Below are 14821 nucleotides of genomic sequence, written 5' to 3'. Positions count from 1 at the left end.
GCCGCTGTGGTGATATCAGTGTCTCTTCAGAAATCCTGGTTGATCTTGTTCCTGTTCTGATTTTACTTATGTGTTTGTTTGTTTTCAAGCGCATGTCCTTCGAAGTCAGCAGATGTGATACTTTTCTTGAAGAAATGTTACAGTCTAAACAATCAAAGAGAGAATAAGTCTGAAGTCTTCAGCTTGATTGATATTTGCTGATATGTCAAAGGTGTAATCCAACAGTTCCCGTTTTTTTAATATATATATACTTTTTTTTTTTTTTCTAAATGTGGCCCATTCAGCTGCTGCCCTAAAAAAATGAAGAAGATCATTGCAAATTAAATCAAAAAGGGGAGGGGGAAGTAGGGAAGGTGGGGGGGTATTTGGGACAGGGGGAAAAAAGACCTAAAAAATGAAAATGAAATTAAAACCAAGCCTGTTCTTTTGGGCCCAATCCTGCTCCTGTTGAAAGTAACGGGTGTTCTCTTCTCCCTTCAATTAGGACAGGATGGGGCTTCTGGTCTGGTGTTTTGCTTTTGGAGGCATTGGCTCTGATTCTGCTCCCACTCAACGTCAACAGAAAGATTCCCCTTGACTTCAGTGAGAACCGGATCAAACCCAAAGTGAGCAAGGTAGTCACGATCATGATAGAGAAAAAGACAATTGCTCCTAATAGTAGTAATAATAATAATAATAAATCAAAATAATAGTAGGGCATGTCTACATAAATCTATATCATTATGTATGTGCAGATAGCTGCATTTTAATTATTTTTAAGTGCCACTTTACAATGCCAGATCACAATCTTGCTTGGCGGGCTTTTGTAGTGTGAAAGGCATCGAGAAAGAATTGTTCTACATTTTAATGGGGTGCCATCTATGACAGTGTATGAGCTTTCTGTGGAGACATAGCTGCCAATAACATCTACTCCTTTGTGAATGTCAGAAAGTAGGACTTTGAACAGGCAATTTATAGGAGGTTAAATAAAAAAAAAAGACTGTTGGAATAAACTTTTTTTTGCAAAAAAAATGTAAAGCTAACATTTCTTAAATAAAAAAGTTATTTAAAAAAAATATAATCATGATCCGACTAGGCTTGACATTTAAGTAGGATGCTTAATCATTAAGGATTAGCTCTTATCTCTTTCTAGCAAGCAGGTTCTTCTTATACACTTGGTGATTTATTACATCAAGAAACTTAGAAACTGCAAAAGGTCCACTCTGGTGGAAAAGTGTCATGCGGAATATCAATCCATGCTGGCAGGTTTTCACACTGTTGGTTCAACAAACAGCAAACCGTACACAGCAGTCTAAACAATTACAACACCAAAAATAATAATAGAATAAAAAAATAAAAAACACTCGTCAAGGACCCTTTTTCAGTTGTAAACAAAAAGATGCATTTTGCTTTTTGATCTGGATGGGTTTTTTTCCCACTCAAAACAATCCCTCCCTCCCCCTAAGCAATTAATTTTGGCTGGAGTTGCTGCAATACGGAACCTTAGAATTAGGAATTCTTGAAAAGACATACAATGAGGCTTTTCTTGGGGTTGCTTTTTTTGGATTGCTATAGTTTTCAAACTACTGTTACTATCATTACTCTTTTTGGTTTTGGTTTTTTTTTTGGTTTTTTTTTTTGTTGTTTTTTTTTAAAAAATTTTTAGAGAGTGATTTGAAACATCCTAAGGGGAAAAAAAGGTGTCAATTGAAAAAGGCCCCCAATTCTCCAGAAAAAAAATAAAATCACAAGATTTTCAGTGCAAAAAAATTAACCACGCATTTTTTTCTCTCTCTTTTTTTTCCAAATTTTCTGTAGTTATAACAATCCCATTTTTTCTAAAGAATTAGGAATCCATCTTTTTTTTTTCCTTCTATGTGACATCTAAAGAAGCATAAAACGCTGACGAGAAATCAAACGACAAATAAAGAAACCACTGCAAGCACCAAAAACGAAACGAAAATGAGCACAGCAAAAAATTGTGGCAGCACAAAGTCAAAAAAGGCACATGTGATCATGACTGGCCAATCATCAACTGATACAACATCCAAGAAAAATGCTTCAATCACGGCACCTGCACGAAACTTGACGGCATGTCATGCAACCAATTCTTAGCTTGTTACATGACGCCATCATGTCACACTTTCAACTTCGAGTTGATTTGAACTTACGGCCTGGGGGACTGTATTCTCCACTTTCATGTCATTACGTGAACTTTTTTCCTAGCTCAGCGCGAGACTGTGGTGGATTTGACTGGCTCTTGGTTGGTTTTGTTGGAATTTGATTGAATGACAAAAGAAGAAAAGATTTTTTTTATATATATATATATATATTTATATATAGTGTGGAAAAAGGGAAAGGTGGGGAAAGAAGATATATATAAAAATAATAATTTAAAAAAAGTTACAAACACAGCATCAGTCAAAAGGATCTAATGGAAATACTTGCCATTAAACTATAGAAAATGAAACAGGAAGGAGAGCAAAACAAACTAACTGAATGGAAAGAAAAGAAAGAAAGGAAGAAGAAAAGAAAGAAAGGAAGAAAAAAAAGGATGGAGAAGGCCTAGCCAGAGACACACACATAAAACACACACTTAAATGTAGACACACAGTCAACAGTGAACAGTAACAGAACGTTATGCAGCGGCTGTTGAGGAGAGCATGCACTGAATGAATGAGCGCAGACACAGATCGGTTTGCAGTCTGGAAAATAAATACATTTGCTGCCAACCAGAATGCTTTTGTTAGCATCGGCCTTTCCCGCACCACCCCCAGCATCCTGGGCTTTGCTGGATGGCTAGCCAAAGTCCTCTGGGAGCCTTTCCATTTCCTTGGATGGACTCCGGAGCAGGTACCGCTCTAATTCAATTACATCCCGTTTAAAATCATGGGGGAGTAATAGACCAAGAGCTGCTTTGGCTACTGAAAAAGGGAAAGGAAAAGGAAAAGGAAAAGAAAAATAAAAAAGAATAGAAAAAGAAAAAGAAAAAAGAAAAAGAAAAAAGAAAAAAAAGAAAAAGAAAAAGAAAAAGAAAAAGAAAAAGAAAAAGAAAAAGAAAAAGAAAAAGAAAAAGAAAAAGAAAAGCAACTATTGCTGGTTGCTGCATGTCCATTTAGCGGTTCACAGGATGGTGGGCTCCGAAACACAGCAATGCTGGTATGGTGTGGGAAGCAGACTTGTAGGAGGACTCAGATGATACGATGGTCCCTAAATCAGCATCATTAAAAGAAGGACATTTACTCCTTTGGCATTTGGCTGTGGCCTGAATTTCAAAAATAATGGGAAAAAAATGAGAGGAAGAGGAAGAGGAAGAGGAAGAAGGAGAGGAGAGAAGAGAAGAGAAGAGAAGAGAAAAGAGAAGATGAGAGAAAGGGAAAGCAGAAGAAAAAAGAAAGAAAAAAGAAAGGAAAAGGAAAGAAAAAGAGAAAGAGAAAGAGAAAGAGAAAGAGAAAAAGAAAGAAAGAGAAAGAAAAAGAAAAAGAGAAAAAAAGAAAAGGGAAAAGAAAAAGGAAAAGGAAAAGAAAAAAAGAAAGGAAAAGAAAAAGAAAAAGAAAAAAGAAACTGCCAAGGGCTAGTTGCTACAATCTCCAGAAACATCCTGTTCCTTTCCTACAAAGGAAAATGTCCCTTTATTTGCCCAGGGAGTTTTGCCTCAGTAAACACCAAAAATCACTGCACACAACAGTACACTTGTCTCAGTCAGCAGCTCTGCACCCTGATCTTCAGGTGTTGCCTTTCTGTCCCCTTGGCAGGGCTCATATCTCCTCCCAGCCTATTTCTGAAAAGTCACTGCACACAACTGAAATTTCACCTTGCATTTGGGTGTCACAAGAGTATTGTTGGCAGTTCTCATCCTGAAGTCATGCATGCTGGCTAGAGAACATTTTTTCTCTGGCTTTTTTTTTTTTTTTTTTACTGTTTCTGTATTTTTTCTGAGCTGAAACATGCTTTCTGGCTACAGCCGTTATGCGCAGCTGACAAGAAACGATGCTGAACTAAGCTGCTGATCTGAGCACTGGCTTCAGCTCCACACTTTTCCCACAGTTGGCTGCTGTCTTGGTTGGAGCTGACATCTTCTTGATGGCCTGGCCCCAATGCCCTGCCCTTTGATGAGCTGGAAGCGTCAACCTGAGCTTCCTGGAGCTTGAGTGAAGACAATAGACTGGTACCCCCAAGGCAGATGCAGGATCTGGGTCTACAGTTATTTCACACGCCAAGAGGGAGAAAAGAGTCTTTTTTGAAGATCGCCCAGGGTAGAGCTGTTGTCACTTGTGTCCCCGGGCACCCAAGGACAACTAGCATCAGTTGTACAGGTCTAGGCTGTGCGTGAGAAAGAGAAAAAGGCCTCTAGCATCCCTCTTACCCCTCAGGGCTTTCTGGCTATGTCATACCACAAGAAAAAGAGCAGGTGGGGAGGAAGGACAGCTAGCAGCACCATCACAGCAAGACCTGGCTCTTTCCATACCTCAGCCGTGCCAGCAGCATGGGTTAGGCTTTACAAGGAAAAGGGCTAGCAGGCTTTGCTTCCCTGAATGGAGCAACAAGGAAGCTGGAATGGGAAAGATCTGGTGCAACAAATAATATCCTGCTCTATCCCTGGGAAGTGGCAGCAACACACATCTCCTGTCTGGGGTTGGATTGTGGGATGGCACCAGCTGCAGAGTCAGGGATGGCATCACCGTGGGCAATGTGTATGCATGTAGATGCTAGACCAGGCAATTCCCATGCTGAAGAGAGGTTCTTTGACATAATCTTGTCTGGGGAGAACATTTTCACTTATGGGTGGAGCAGGAAGGACTAGGCTGGTCTGCCAGTGACCACTGGCTTTGAAGCAGGTACTGCCATGCCTCTGCCTGTCCTCAACACACCCTCAGACACTGTGGATGCGACATACACACACACACGCACACACACGCACAAACATATATATGTACAGGTGAAGGATCAGGACTTGCTGAGGCTAAAACAAAACAAAGCAAAACGAACAAACCCAGAAAATGTATTTTCACATGAAAGTCACGTGTGGTCATCCTGTCTGCCTAACTTGGGTCTGTATTTCAAGCACCAGATGAAGCTGTCCTTCTAAAGCAGGGTTCTACAGCACCTACCTAGTCAGTGGAGAGGAGAAGACCTTTTGACAGTCTTTAGGGACATATCTTGCCTACACAGCTGATGTACCTGAGTTTAGGCAACGTTTGTGATAAACAGTATTATATATAGACCAGTTGAGTGAGTTGGGTGAAACAGGCTTTCAAATGCACAATCCCTTTTTCAGATCTTAAACTTGGGCAGACAGACTTTCCCTCTGGAGGGCTACAAAGGCAAATGCCTTTCTCTGTTGACTAGGCAGAGGAGTTAGATACCTATCTTATGAAGACTGCTTCACCAGCGGCATGAAATTGAGAGGCAAGTTAGGCGTCTGTGTTAGATAGGCTGGACACCAGCCAAAGTCATCTGTTTAAGAAAAGCAATTCACTTTGCTGGGAACAAGTATAAACTTTGGGTATTGCTGAAGTAAATTTGTGAGTAAAAGTGTTAAGGTTATGAAGACAAGTATATATAACCTAGTTCAGAATTGGTGCCTTGGAGATAAGGAAGGAGCATACTTCCCGAGAAGTTAGGATCTGTGCACAAAGACAGATTATGCAAAGTATCTTTGCTGCAAGTAACACTGACCAAGAACTTGCTCCACTGAGCAAACCATAGCCAAATACATCTGGTAAATGCCAGTATTCCTCCAACCCAGCTTCTTCTTTGAAGCATCTAAGTGGAGCCTGAGATGTTTCTCCTTGAACACTGGATAGAGATAATGGCTTAAAGTCCTAGTAATGGGATTCAGGATGCAGACATCTCCATCTGAGCAAATCACTCTAGGCAAGTTTTAGTGGGGACAGACAGTGGTTGTAGGTCCCAGTTCACTTGTCCTAAGGGACCGTTCCAGATGAGACTGTGAACCACTGCCAAAAGGAGCCCATATCTCTCTTGTGGTTATAATGAGGACCTTGAATGACTAGCTGTGCAGGAGATAGTTAGTGTGTAAGTCTGTAACACCAGGGGAAATGAATCTTGGTCAAAGCCTTGGTTAGAGCAAACATAACTTTAGTCATGTCCTTGTAACCTGTACTGCCAGAATAGTAGTCCTAATGCTACAAACACCTCTATCACAGGAAAGCTGTTAACAGCAGCTTCTGACCACACTGGAAGGATCAGGTCTGCATTGTGAGAGACATTCATTGCCCATGTTTAAGCCAGAGCAAGATTTACTTCCCCCAGGAGTCTTTGGCTTGGACTTATCCCAGCCAGATATAAGCACTCAACTTAGGAGTCCATTTACCCTAAACACTGCAATGTCCCTGGAGGTGAAGAGGAACACTGATTCTGCTTAGCTAGGGTGTGAATGGGACTTGAAGGTGTCTTTTTTACTCTCCAAAGACTAGAAAGGAAATCAAAGTCCACTCAGTAGGTTAGGCCAAATGAGCAATCCATGGAAAGTTTCTCTGTGGCTGCTTTTTTCACTGTTTCCACATAAGTAATTACATGTGTGGTTAACCAGAAGAGACACTTAATGCCAATCTGTTCATACCTTCCATCCCTATTTTCTATGCACATGGCCCTGCTAAAGAGCAATGATGTACTTTGCAACTGACTCTAATTTTTCACCTCTTCATCTATGTTTCTTTTGCTCCACATAGGGCTAAGTCATTGTTGAGACCTGACAGCCATAATGTGGGGCTCTGGAGATAGACTAGGCTGTACCACCAAGACCACTGGATCATTTTCCAAGGATAGATGTAGCAGAGGGACCAAAAAGACAATGCTGAGGCAGCTTTAGTCCCATTTACACCACCAGCCTGCTGGGTAGTTACGGCCTGAATCCAGGTCTGTGCATAGCAGGAAGGATTCTGCCCTGTCTCTTGCTGATGCGAATGGCAAACTGCCCTGGCTTCAATGGGAAAAGGATCACTATGCTTGCTAGTGTGACAAAATCAAGCTGTTATGTGGAGCAAGATTTGTGTCCATCTGTACAAAAAACTTTTGAAAGCAAGAGTAGAAGGACAAGCCTTTCCCAAAGACTTTATGAACTAAGATGGTGCAGATGATATTCTTTAAAAGTACATAGCTCCTATGCTCTGTGACATTCACCATATAGTCTAGGGACTGCTATGCTTGTGCAGCATCTTGCATATGCCTCTCAGGCCATCTACCTGCTTTCAGGGTATGAATGTATCTGCTAAGCTTACAAATGCAACCAGCTACAGGTGCAAGATTGCTCGGTGTCTTTGCAGGACCACAGAACTGGTCCAACACTGCCTCCATCATGGTGGGCTACGAGGTTGAAGTTCTTCTTCCACTGCTTAAATCTACTGCCTCCTATTCCTCATTATTTCTAATGTGTCTTTCCCCCTAGTCCTTCCTAGCCAAGTCTCCATGAATCATCTTCTCTATCCCTTTTTCTGTGCTGTCTAGGAGGCAAGGAACCTCTCACCAAAGAAACTCAAAAGCCATCACTTCTTCCAGCACCACAGGGGCTACCTCCTATGCTCACACCTAAGTCTCTGATCAAAACTGACCATTGCTCATGTACCCACCACATATGTAGACTTTGTTACCTTTATGCAATACATATTAGTCTCTGTTTACACACACATGCATGCACGCACACACACACACACGTGTGTTTGCAAGCTCATCCAAAACGGCAGTCAGGATCCTGTACTTCCATCTGCTGGAGCCTGTGTCCAAGCACACCTATAGCAAGGCAGTGGAGATATTTTTCCTATGGGTGACAGATCTTTATAGCTATTGCCTCTGAGGTTGATCAATATTATTAAAATTCCAACCCGTGTTTTTATCCCTTGCCTTTCTTCTTGTTTCTATAGCAATTTCTCTCTGTTTTATGCCTCTGGTCCAACCTTCTTCCAATGCTGGATAGCTCTGCTTTCCCTCTGCTTCAGCCTTCCTCTTCACTGTACCCTGATACCAACCCACACAGATCTCCCCTTCCCTAACTCTGGCCTGGACTGCCTGGCAGAGGTGGAGGAAGGAGGCAGAGTTCTCCAAAATGGGCTCCATCCCTGCAACAACTGCTGCTAAGGCTGTCATAGGGAGCCCAAATGTCTTAGTTTGGGAAGGGCAGTGTGGTGAAGGGGACTTTGCATCCATGCTGGGATTAAATGAATCCAGATCATTTACACTAGAAATCAATCCATTTACCTGGACTCTTGGGGTGCTATTTTTAGGAAGAAAAAAAACCAAAGAAAAGAAAAAAAAGAATGTTTTTTTGTCAGATGCTTCAGTTCTAACATCTGAAAGTTAAAAAGGACGCAGATAGTATATATGAATCTTTATATACATGAATATGCACACATACATATCATACATATGTATACGTACAGAGGTACTATATATACATACATATCAACAGAGACAATTACACATATACAGACAGAGAAGCTAATGTGATCTAACAGGGAGATGGGAGTCCAGCATTTTGAATGCTAATGTTTTCTGTGTTTTTTTTTACTTTTAAGATACTTCATGACACTGCCTCATTTTTCCCATTTATAAATTAAAGGTGACGATAAAAATTAGCTCTTAAATTGTAATGCCCTTCTTTCAAGTAATCATATGACTTACTTGCTGTGCAGTGTTGTTAGTAGGATTGCTCTCATTTGACTATGTTACATTAAGAGCTGGTTGAAAAATGACAATTATTTTCCAGGGGAAAATTGTCATTATTTTGGCTTGCTTTCCTTTGAATATTTTAGTTAAAAAAACAAAACAAATCTGGGGTGGGGGAGGTGGCATGAGGAATAGATTAATTTTTGTCTTTTTTTAATCAATCTGAAAACCAGTCCATTTTTAACAGGAATTTAGAGTTTTGAAGGCCAACATTTTTAATCAAGACAGTTTTGGTTTTTGTGCTGTTGGCATTTCTTTTTTAATCTACTAGAATGAAAATTTGCTGTGGAAATATCCAGTTTGGTCAAAATGTCAATTTTTGGTCACCCCCTCCTCCCCCAGCCAGTTTGATGAAAAAATGTCAAGCAGCAATAGCTGTGTCACCTCTGATTTATCTATTTTTCTAGAATCATTAGTCTCAAGCAGTGGATAAAACAGCACCGCAATGGACTGGCCACTTCTGGAGAAGCCAGCCCAGATGGTCAGAAAATGTCACTGGTTCCCTGCTCGGTGTTGCCTTTTCTCAGCCTGTCCCTGAGTGGTGGCAGGAGAGTTGGTCACACCATGATGGGGATCACAGGGTGGTGGAGACAACCCAGAAGAGATGTGGAGGTGTGTGGCAAAAGGAAGGTCTGGGCTGGGACAAAGCAGGGATGCAGGGTGTGCTGGTACAAGAGACAGCTCTGATTGCCCAGTACCCAGATTGTGGTAGGGAGCAATGGGTAAGGGCTGAGCGGTCACAGCCCTGATCACCTTCCTCAGCAACATCCAGAATTTACTTGCTCATGCAAGCATAGCCATGACTCCCTATTCCTCTCTCAGCTGTGTTTTACCAACCAAGAGCTTTGCAGGCAAAGGTCAGTGCAATGAACTCAGGTCATTTTGGGAAACAGGGTGGTAGTGATGGTGAAGGTCAAATGTATGTTATGTGGCTACTTTTCCAGCAAAGACTGTAGCGTTTCCCACTCCCGATGGCCAGCTCAGTGGGTCCTATGCCCCAAGGAGCATTTGTCCTGCCCCATACAGAGTGCTCACTCCTGCTTTTGCTGCTGGTGAACATTAGGTGGGAGAGGAAATTAAGCTGTGTAGTAGCTACCTTTCTGCACATAATGAAAGTTTCTTTATTACAAGGGGGCCTTGAGGAGTTTGCTATCTCCTGAGCATTGTACCAACAGTTTAATTAAAAAAATGTACATGGTTGAGAACCAAGTCTAATTGGGAATCTGTAAGCAAGCCTCTGTGCCCAGTCTCCGCTGGTCCTGCTTTTTTCTCTTTGTAGATTGACTAGAGCTTATAAAAATTCTGATGAACCCAGTGCTTCACACTCCTGTGCTTGTTGCTGAGGGTTAGATAGAGATGCTATGCCCATTCCCCCCTTCCTTTTCCCCACCAGAGAATGGCACCTCCTAGGATGATCTCAAGACCCCTAATCAATCAAGCCCAGGTCACGGATCTCAGCAGGTAGGGTTATGCTGCCTGTGACCTCCACGTAGGTTGCCTGATACACCTTACCTGGGGCTCAAGTGCCTGCCACAAGACGTGACAGCTCACAGCTGTCTGCCAGGCTGGGGATGAGGAACCTCGTCTGTAATTGCTCGCTGGGAGAAGGAAGGAGTTGTTGGGGTGGTGCTTGTGTGGGGTTGCATCCAGGAAAGGAGAAGACCCCAGGTCTCCTCCCACTCCCCCCAGTGACTCCCCCGAGCCTGCTCCTGTGCCAGTGGCAGGAGGCAGGGCTGGACTCAGGAGCTACCTGGCCTGCCCATAGTTGGGGTGGTGGGGGCACCCTGTGCCCCATGACCACACGAGACTTCCCAAGTGCAGCAAACGCTCATCCACGCACATTACTGTCCTGTGCGTCAGGACTTGTGCCTTGCAGGATCTCCCACATTAAGCCTCGCACTTGTGGATCTGCTTCCCTGTGGTATATAATGGGACCGTTCCCCAGGAGTGAGACTTCACCCTTCTTCTCCCAAGACCATTCAGCACCTTACCTAGCCTCTCTACCCCTCTAAATCAGAATGCAGCCAGGAACACATATTCCCAGCTTGCAACACTCAATTACTCCTTCTGATATTTTATTTTTTTTTGCCTGCAGCTTCAAATTACCTTCAAGGTGCACAGGGCAATTAGCTAAAAATATTTCCTGCTTCGTTTTAATTGCACTAAAACTCTAATGTACCTCCAGCAAGGAGCAGTAAGGTGGAAAATGGTGCCCCAAATATTTCAGATTGATTAAAGCCCAGGTTGACTCAATAAGCTTACATAGTTCTATTAATTATTAAATGTTATTAATTTTTTGTTGGAAAAAAAAAGAAAAAAACCCAACACCTTCCTGAAGCCACATTCTGTATGATGTTTCTGAAATAAGATACATTCACTAAGGACATGATAACTTTCTGAGTTTGAGAGAGACAAGAATTCCTGCACATAGTTGGAGCAGTTTCCATCTGAAGAATTCACAGCTCTTGGCAAATTTTAGTATCTCAGAATTTGATTCTGAAAACACTTATGTATGTGACTTATGTATGTGACTCATTTCACTGCTATAACTGAGGTATTTATATGGTTCTAATTTAGATCTGGATCACGTTTTTGTTCAAAGTCTTTCTTGGTGGAAAATGGTGATCAGTCAAACATAATGATTGCTTAAAAAATAATCAAAACTTTTTGTCTAAGAATTTCAAAAGAAATCCAAAACAAAACAATTTTTTTTTGAAAGCACTCAAAATGAATGTCCTGATTTTTTCATTCACATGATGGCAAGTTCATAAGATTACTTAAACATACTTTGAAAAACTATCGAAAATAAACCCCAAATTCCATTTGCATCCATTTGCAGTGAAGAGTCTGATCAGTCTCATCCCCTTGGGTTTCTGGTTCATTGTCACCTCAGCCAGCCTGTGCTTATGAAGCCTTTCCCCGTGTGCCTGCAGCTGTGCTGGCTGGGACTGCTATCATCACCAACACCACAGAGCTGAACCCCAAGGCTGGACCCCTTCACCTCTGCTGCTGAGCTTTGCTTTGTAACCCATTTTATTCTAAATCAACTTGTTCACCTTAAATGACTGAGACAGCAGGTCACTGCTAGTCTAGCTGACTTCAAACATGTCAGGAAACTATCGCAGAAGCTGTTCAGCTGGCAGAAGTGAGGTGGTGGAGGAGACAATGAGCATCTGGAAATGGAAACCCTGCCAGCTGCTCCTGCTGCAGTTAAAAGTTGAAGTGTGTCTGACCATAAGCTGTAGAGAAGTGTCTGACATTCCAGCCTCGTGTCCTAGCCCTGTAATTTCATTCCCTAGTGCTAATATTACTGGTCTCATTGGTTTGAGACTCAGAAAAATATTGCAGTCATCTGATGTCCTGAAATTTTGTCAAAGGACCTCAAAAGAAATGAAAAAAGGATTAATAGCTATACTCATTATTCCTAAGACTGTTATCTATAGGTCTAAATTTGATTTGTTTTATTTTGATTTGTTTTACATTTTTACTACCAACATGACAAAGGCATTGTGAAAGGTGTCCATGAATAGACTTTGGCAATGAGAGCTTTCATGGGCCAATGTGCCTAGAGAGGCTATCCCCAGGGGTGCAACAGGTTCTCACCTCTCTTGCCTCTTCTAGTCCTCAGGTGTCAAGTGCACTTGCCAACTTGGGTAGCAATTAGGGTTTGCATGTTATAGAGATATGTTTAGGAGGAATGAAGGTGAGACCCAAGAGCTCTTTTCACAGGGACCATCAGTGAGATGTCAGATGAGGCTTTATGTGCTGCAGTGAATTCAGCAAGTTTCTCATACAAATGATAGGCTCATGTTAGCCTAAGCCTTTATGTTCCTCCCTGTGCCTAAGGGCTAGGGATTTACCTGAGTGAGGAATGGTGGTGGGGTAAAGGTGGGATTGAGTGCATGTCTCACTCACTTCCATGGCTGTGAATGAAGCCTGCTGCTGATGGTGGAGTCCATGGAAAATATCAGAAAGATGCTGCTCATCTCTGCAACTTTGTCTCCCTCTCCTGTACTCTGCAGGGCAAGAATAAACTCGGACCAACTCCAGAGCAGCACTGCAACTGATTCTGACCATCTCCAGAGCAGCTCATGTCTGCAACTGATTTTTACACAATTTCAAGGGAAACTGAAGGTGCTCAGCCACTTGCTAAAGGGCACATTGAGAAGATGAGTCTCTCAAAAAAAAACAACCCAGCCCCTCACTGCTAATGTGCAAGTCCATTCACTTGCTTCCTCTGAAGCAGAACTCCAGGAAGGCAGGTACTGGCTCCTCCTTCCCCACAGGAATGCAGAAGACAGATTAAAGAGAAAGGGAGAAAAAAAATCATTTCACAGCTAGTCTGCCCCGAACAAGAAAAGGTTCCCGACACCAACAAACTAATCAACGCTGAAAGCTTATGGGGTCGAGGTTTCCCTTCTCCTCCATTATTCTTTCGATTCTTTCTGACTGGCTGGGACTTGAGTGCTGCCCTGGCAAGTCTATAAATACAAAAACCTTTCTTGCCTTCCTCTGGAGCACACCAAAGACCATTTGAATACTTGTATGGAGAAGTTAAAACTAAACAAAACCAAAGCAACTCTCAAAAAACAGCTTGTCTAGCCAATCTTCAAGTGCTGACCATAAATTTCTGTAAGTCAGGCCCAGGAAGCTTGTCTCTGCTCAGCGGGAAATGGGTAAGACAGCTCACCCTCCTAAGAGCAAGCCCTCTGGATTCAGTGTTTCGTGTGAAGACTTACGGCCAGGAATGCTAATGCCAAGCAACCGGCTGAGCTGGCAACGGGGTGTGAGCTGTGCCTGAAGAGGCAACCTGGGACCGTCAGGGTTGAGCTCTGAAAGTCTGAGCTCCCTGGAGCATCTCAGTGTCTGTGTCTCTTCCCCTGTGCTCCGTGAAACGCCGCTGAGCCATCTTGGGTGGCCATCAGTGCACAGCTGACAGGAGTTTCCCTGACCTGTCCACCAAGAAGGTCCCAGCCTTTTTACAGCCTTTTCCACTGCCACCTATAGAGTGTAAAATGCTCCTGAAGCCAATTGAGGAGTATTTATAAACCCCCTTGGTATGGAGGGAAAATGGCAGAAGATCTGGGAATATCTACGACTGCTGCTGCATTGGAAATATCAAAGGTCCCTGTCCTAAGGTGCTGCCCATGCTCTCTGCACTGCAGCACAGGGAACTTGACTCAGAAGTCTTTTCATGACAAAAGCAAGGCTGCTCCCTCCATCTTTCTTGTCTTTGGGCTCTCTGTTGGGCTCTGTGCTCCTCCAGGGCTCTGTTTGGTAGGAAAAAGGAGAAAGAAGAATTCCCCGTTTCCTACCAAGGTCTGACAAGCAGGAACCATAACTGCAGCATAAGCTTCTCTGATGGATTCCACCTCAGCAAAATGAAATTAAGATTTCAGCAAACAAGCCCCAATTCCATGGTACCAGTAGGACAAATGACATCTGATAATTGCTAACTCCTTTTGCTTATTCTTTGCTCTGTTCACCCCATCAGTCTCTCCAGATTATATTTTCAGCTGAGTTTAATGAACACCATTTATTAAACTAACACCAGGGTTCTGCTCTGGCCTCAGACAGATGTGCCTGCTAATATGAATCATTTTGTTCAATTGGATTATTCTGATGGAGAGTGGATCCCCGCCACTCTGAGGAGCACAAACAAATGGGGAGCAGCTCGCCTCCGGTTGTGACCAGCCACTCGCGTTCCTGAGGAGGCAGCTCCAGGCTCCACAGGCAGCTTGGCAGGGTGGTCTCCCTACCGCTCCCACCAGCCAGCGCTTCTGCTCCTTCCCATCTCCCCCTCACGTACAGAGAGAGCCCAGACCTCAGTGTGGCTCTGAGCCTGCCTTGTCTGTGGGACATGAGCATCACCACTACCTTTCCTGTGTTTACCAGCTGCATGGGCAACAGGATTCACCTTCTCCTTTGTCACGACGAATCGTCCTTATCTGAATACAAAACAGAAACCCCTTAACTGTGTATCCTTCCCTTCCCAGCACGCCGTGTCTGACCTCCTTCACATTGACACCTGAGAAAATGTAGACTACTTATTTGCTATTGATCCTTCTTTACTCTGATCTTCTCCAATTATTTGGGCAAAGGGACAGGGATGATATGCTTTAAAAGTCTTGTATTAATCAGAGAAAAGAGATAAAAT

The 14821-nt window shown here is 42.9% G+C and overlaps 1 protein-coding gene across 1 annotated transcript in view; it reads right to left on the bottom strand.

The window, feature by feature from the left end:
• Positions 1-219: 219 nt before the first annotated feature.
• Positions 220-14821, bottom strand: part of CELF4 (CUGBP Elav-like family member 4) — a 715059-nt gene continuing 700457 nt past the window's right edge. The window contains exon 14 of the mRNA XM_075019814.1: positions 220-292. The gene's annotated coding sequence lies outside the window, so the exon portion shown is untranslated. The remainder of the gene's footprint in view (positions 293-14821) is intronic.

The sequence above is a fragment of the Buteo buteo genome, chromosome Z (genome assembly GCF_964188355.1).
Source record: "Buteo buteo chromosome Z, bButBut1.hap1.1, whole genome shotgun sequence".
Taxonomy (NCBI): Eukaryota; Metazoa; Chordata; class Aves; order Accipitriformes; family Accipitridae; genus Buteo; species Buteo buteo.
Note: the sequence above shows the minus strand (reverse complement) of the source record. Positions and strands in the feature narration are given on the sequence as shown.